Source organism: Rhinoderma darwinii, chromosome 10 (genome assembly GCF_050947455.1).
Source record: "Rhinoderma darwinii isolate aRhiDar2 chromosome 10, aRhiDar2.hap1, whole genome shotgun sequence".
NCBI classification, from domain to species: Eukaryota; Metazoa; Chordata; class Amphibia; order Anura; family Rhinodermatidae; genus Rhinoderma; species Rhinoderma darwinii.
In genome coordinates this window covers 46,040,194-46,046,881 of record NC_134696.1, presented here as the reverse complement: position 1 = coordinate 46,046,881, position 6,688 = coordinate 46,040,194, and positions in this window count along the sequence as shown.

The following is a 6,688-nucleotide window of genomic DNA, read 5'->3' as shown; positions in this document are numbered from 1 at the left end:
TCACCATGTGTCCTAATAGGGCATATGTGATGCTGTTTTCTGAATGGGACAACCCCTTTTATGGATGGGGATGTGTATGTGTACAGTAGTAACCAGTGTAGCAACCAGCAGAACTATGAATGCAGCTCTGGAGTATAATACAGGATACAACTTAGAATAAGATCAATATAAGTAATGTAATTTAATAAATTATACTATATATAAACTGTAAAATAATTTTGAAAGGTCAACCTATGTTTTAATGAGATAGGAGCTGTACAATTATTTTGTCCTACTGTATGTTAGGCAGCATTTAATATTACACCATGTGAAAAGTAACCCTGTAGACCTAGTGTAAACGATTTCCGGAATATACCATCCTGTAGAACTTATTAGACACCTTTAACCTGACTTGTAAAACATACACCGCTAAAAAATTGATGATGTCCCTTTAGACTGTAGAAGAATAACATTGCATTCAGTGATGTAATAGCCTAATAATGAGCTAAAGCTTTGAAAATGAGTTGGGAATTCTGTCTAGAAAGTCAATCCCTGGACCTCTGACCTCAAACACTAGGAGGTCAACGGCAGCTTGAGATATTTTGGATTCCCACCATGTCTTCGTATTTTTTAGCTTTAAGAAAAATTAGAGGGCATTCGATCATGGCCTGGACCTGAAAAGATCAAACTAAGTCAAGTGCAAGATAAACATTTCTCAAGCGCAAAGGACAATGTTATATATTTGTCCATTCATTATTACATGTATGTTCTGATCCCGGGTTCTATTATTATAAGATTCAGGTTCACACCAGACGAATCGTATACTTTTTCCATGGGAAAATACGTTTTCTGTTATAAAAACTAAACACATGTCACTAATAATTATTTGTAATGTGGTATACAGATTACTAGGGGCAGTGTTGGATTGTGGGACATTCAGAAGCGTAACTTGAAGTTCCTGGGTCCCAATGCAAAATCTGTAATAGGACCCCACCTACCATGTGCCTTTTTTAAAACTGATCTCATCTTATGTGGCAGAAAGACCTTTTGGCCCTCTCATGCACCAGGGCCCCCTGAGTGCAATTGCTTTCTCTGCACTTTCTATAGCTACACCTCATGGCACATAGGAGGACAAACGTCCCCTAAAATAGTGATATACCCCAGCAGTCAGGCCTCCTTATTGCATTTCTGGGCACAGTGACACACACAGTAAAATGATAAATCATAAAATTCTGTCTGTCTGCAGCCGCCACTAGGGGGAGCTTAGGAGCTAACTGCGTACTATTGTACATTGAACTAATTATAACACAGTATGCAGTGTTTATCATTCAACTGCTTTCCACCCTCCCCCCGCTCTATAACCAGTTGATAATCTGCTGCCACCTTTCAATGTTACCCCATTCTTGTCAAATTTTATTGTATCTTTATAATACTAAGTAGCTTCTGCTCTTTCGACAAATGGATGCAAGCACATAACAATTTTTTTTTTTTCTATTATTGCATTTGTTTCAGGAGCAAAGTTTTCAAACACTCACATACCCGATGTGAAAAGTGTAGTTTCAAATTTGACCATCATTTCATTTTTAAGGTCCAATATTCTGTCCTCATTTTAAAATAAATCTTTAAAGGGGCTCAACTGTCCAGGTCTGGGGCTGTTTTTTAACCCCAGAAACAGTGCCACCCGTTTATGGGCTGTGTCTGGTATTAGAGCACATACATAGGCAAATGATCATAGCTCTAACATAGAAAAACGTCTGCATTATGCAAATCACCTAAAGAGCTATTTCACTCCTATATATTACGGTTACAGATGTGGCATAGCTTAATGTAGAGCAGTAGGTGAGGGAGAGACGGAGAGATCAGAGGAGTGAGAATAGATCTCTGCATAAGAATGCAGATTGATATTCCATCCAGGATCTGAATAAAGCTGGGTGATAACCTCTATGGGCAGAGTAATGGCTGCTATCAGTGGTTGTCACCCAGGATCTGTAACTACTGCGCAGACTATGATAATAGACTGAATATTATCGTAAAATATGTCATAACCATTTATTTCTATTGTTCTAAAGCATCTAAAATAAAATATTAAGAGTCCTATGTGTCTCCTTGGTAACAGACTACAAAACAACTCAGTGTAGTCTCATCCTGCAGTCATATTGCCATCCATCTGCCTTCTACTTTTTGCTAACCTACAGAATATACTGCATGTTAGTAAAAAAAAAAGTATGGATAAGATGGAAGGGAGTATGGCTGCAGGATCAGACTACGCAGGGTAAGTTTGTGTACTCTAACTATGGAAACACATCAATAGCTGATGGGTCGGGGTCCGACTCCTGGGACCCCCGATGACCAGCTATTTTGAAGGGGCTGCAGCGCTCGTACGATTCACAGGTATTGCAGTCTTTTCACTCATTGAAGCTAAATGCGTGTCGAAGATTCACAGTAAGCAAGAAGAAATGAAGGGGAAGCATCGCTCGTACGCCTTCAAAACAGCTGATCGGCAGGGGTCCCGTGAGTCGGACCCGACCCATCAGCTATTGATAGCCTATCCTGAGGATAGGCCATCAATTTTTATTGGCTGGAAAAAACCTTTAACCTTTTAACCCAGAAATTTTTGGGTTTTATGTGTTTTACTTCCCGCCTTCCAAGAGCCATAATAGTGGTGTCAGGGCTTATGTTTTGCGGGGGGAGCTGTAGTTTCTAGTGGCACAATTTAAAGTACCATATAATGTACTGGTAAATGGAAAAAAAACATTTGTGAGGTGGATTTGGAAAAAACTGCAATTACTCCATTGTTTTTTGGGTTTCGTTTTTACGGCTTTCACCGTGAGTTGAAAATGACAACTTCACTTTATTCTGTGGCTCAATACGATTACGGTGATACCAAATTTATATATATTTTTTAAAAATGTTGCTACTTTGAACAAAGAGAAAACTATTTTTTAAAAATAAACTTCTTTTCTGCCACTACACTTTGAGAACCATACATTTTTTTTTTTTCTTAGTACATACGATTTTTTGATCACTTTTTATTACTTTTTTTTAGTGCTAAAGTGATCAAAAAACAGCAATTCTGGTGTTTCTTTAAAAAATGTGTTACACCAATCACCGTGCGAGTTAAATAATAGTATATTGCAATAGATCAGATTTTACGGATGCGGTGATACCAATTTTTTTAATTTATTCTATTTTTTTACATTGTGCTTGGGGAAAAATGGGAAAAGGTTTTTTTTTTTAACTTTTAATATTTGTTTTATTTATTTTACAGTCCAGAAAAATGTATTTAACTTTGTTTTACTCCCACTAGGGGACTTGAACCAGTGATCGTCAGATTGCTGGTAGAAGACACCGCAATACTAATGTATTGCAGTATATTGACATTTTAACAGGCTTCTGCTAAGCCCTGCCAGAGGCACGGCTTAGCAGAGGCAGTCCTGGAGGCTTTCACTAGGCCCCTGGGCTGCCATGACAACCATCGGGCTGCCCCATCCTTCTAACGGTTTAAATACCGCCGTCGCTTTTGATGGCAGCATTTAACTAAACGGCCACGAACAGAGCGATGTCTGTTCCTGGCCGTTAGAGCAGCGTGTCAGCTGTGAGCCCACTCCAAACTTCACTCCCCCGCGCTCCATGACGTACAATTTCATCATGGGGCGGAAAAGGGTTAAGCCTACTTGCAAATTCGACAAATTGTTATTTTTAGATGCATTGGGATATTATTATTATTGTTATTATTATTCTTATTATATAAAAAATAATAATAATAGGAAATGTATTTCCTAAATAGCCAAGCTAGCAGACACCTGATTCAGAACTTGGGGATGCTGTAAGTTGGTTCTGCCATTCAGCGGCAAAGGACAGTAGGGTGTTGCAGCGAGAGAAGCACTCTCAATGATGTTGGTTGTAGTGGAGCTGCTGGCAGACCAGGGTCGCCTAATATTATTCTATGCCAGGATGTAATACAGCTGAACCACAAATTGTCTAACAGCTATCTAACCTTCAGTTGTGTGACTATAAACGTAAACATTTTCATTAAAAAAAAAAAAAGCCACCAAAGATGTCCATAGTCTTAGGCCTCATGCACACATTCTTCACCATGATCACGTCTGTTAAAAACAGATCCGTGTGTCCATTAAAAACGTATCTGTGTGCGTTGTGACATCCGTGTGGTTTCCATTGCCACTCGCATCTGTTCTGTTGTTCCGTTTTAAGCGGACGTTGTGCTTCCGTTTGTCTTCTGTTTTAAACGATCTGTTAAAATCCATCTTGTGTGTTGAATGCTAGGACCTTTGGAACGACCTGTCATTGCTTGGCAATGGAACCGTAAAAAACAGACGGACCCATAAGCTTCAATGGGCAAGACGAACACTGAACAGTAGACAAAAGTAGAACAGGTCCTACTTTTGACGGAAGGGACGCACACAACCGTTAAAACAACGGAAGTGTGCATGGCCCCATAGAAATTAATGTGTCGTTGTGCTATCCGTTAAAAAAACGGGTAGTACCCTGAAGAAAATAACTGAAGTGGGCATGAGGCCTTAGGGTACGTTCACACGGAGTGGCTTCAGATGTTTTTCGGGCCGTAAACGTTTTTCATTGACTCTATAGAAAAATAGCTCCAAAAACGGCCGTGAAAAACGCTAGTTTGCGTTAAAAACTTCTGAAAATCAGGAGCTGTTTTCCCTTGAAAACAGCTCTGTATTTTTAGACATTTTTTAGTAAACGTGTGAACATACCCTTAAAGACACAGAACTACTACCAACCTCTTTATAGTCGCTCCAGTTCAAGTTCACACAGATAGTAACAAGGGGAACACTTTGTCCATGTACACATAAAATAGAGTTAGGTTGAATAGTAAAAGACTGCTTCCAATAGCAACCAGCAGAATTGCGAATGCAGCTCTGGAGTATAATACAAGCTGTATTATCAGTATTATAGTATTATTATCAGTGCAAGATAAATAACGTAATGTATTTACAATGTTACTGAGCCTTCTATGTAGATTAATTCTTTATGTAACCTGTGAAACGGTGTTGAAAGTTCAACATATGTTTAAATCATCAAAACAGTGTTAAGCATGTACATAGCAACTAAACTGATGTGTATGCACACATATATATAAGCAGCAGGTGCATTTCTAATGCAGTTCCCATGAGCTAAAAACAAAATGTGATGTATACAGTAACTATCATTAGCCTCCGTGAGCTAATGACACAAGGGAAACATGTGAAAAGTGACAATTGCCTCCTGAAGTCGGGGAACCTATAGAATACCGTTTGTCAGAGGTGCGTACACAGAAATTATAGAGCTGCGTAGAAAAACGTAGAACTTTTTTTTAGGTCCAAAACTTAATTGGGGAAAATGTTCTCTCCGCCTTGACAAACTATATAATTCTGGCTGCATGCAGCCACCACCAGAGGGAGCAAACTGTATATGCATTTATACAGCTGTTATTGAACTAAAAACGGGAGCTGCATAAATCTGTATGCAGAGAACAAGCACTAGTGGCAACTGCCAGTAGCAACTATGACGGCATCATGTTAAGCAGGGAAAAGCAGTTCATTGCTAGGCCCCCTTCCACCTCTAGCCCTGCTATGGACTGTCATAAACATTGCTTGCTGACAGGTAGAGAATCCGCATTGGATTTTAATGTCCCATGGTAGCCATGTAGTGGGACTACAATTAAAATTTTGTGAACCCTATTTTTTTCCATTTACACAGCCAAATGTGAATGACACTCAGTACTGCCTCAGCCCCATTAACTCCAAAAGCCCTATCCATCCAGGAATCCTCACATTTTGATGCAATCATGGCCGTCTCCCAGCGTCATACACTTCTCTCCACAACCCCACTTGGTCAAAAAGTAAAACATGCCCAGTTGTCCATTAAGAAACTCATTAGTATAAAGCTAAAATAGGCCATAACTCCGTCAAAAATGATTATTTTTCTAAATAAAAAAAACACTGCTGTAATCATGTTATGTACAAGATAGGCCACTTATAATGTGGTGACAGAGCCTCTTTAAGATTAATTTAGGCATTTTCCCTTTAATTCTATGTACTTTTAAAGGTGAAGACTGAGTGGAGGCCCCCATCCCTAAAGTCACACCTACTGTATGTGGTTTTTACTACTAGGTAGATCCACAAGTGTCTTCTGATAATTTGTGCTTGCAGCCTGCCTATACAATCAGGTCCCAGGCAAATTTTGTCAAAATCTGCTCAGGTTACGTTTGGACATGTGCATATAGACAGGCTGCAGGAGTGGCCTCCAGTAGACACCCATGGACAAGCCTTAGGGGTGGGCAATCTGGGCGGTAGCTCAGGGTGCATCATCTGTCAATACTGAATGGGGTGCCATGGTCCTAATTACCTGGGCACTCAGAGTTTGCATCTGTGAAGAGACCGCTGTAGAGTACCGTGTACTGATAGGACAGTGTTTGTTAGGTAACTCTCTGGCATTGTTATTTGTGCATTATTTGGCAATGTTATACAGAACCTGTATGATTGTTTGATTTGGGCACTATATGGTACACCATAAGGGAGAGCATCAATAAAAGCTGTGTCCATTGATCCCCCAAATGGTTTGGATCACGTCGGTGAGATTATGAGGGAGCGTTGGGTGTCTCCACTCTAGAGAAAAGCTTGATTTCCTTACCTGGAGTGTAACCTTAAATAAGAGTATTACTATGCTAGGTTGCTCATGAAAGAGG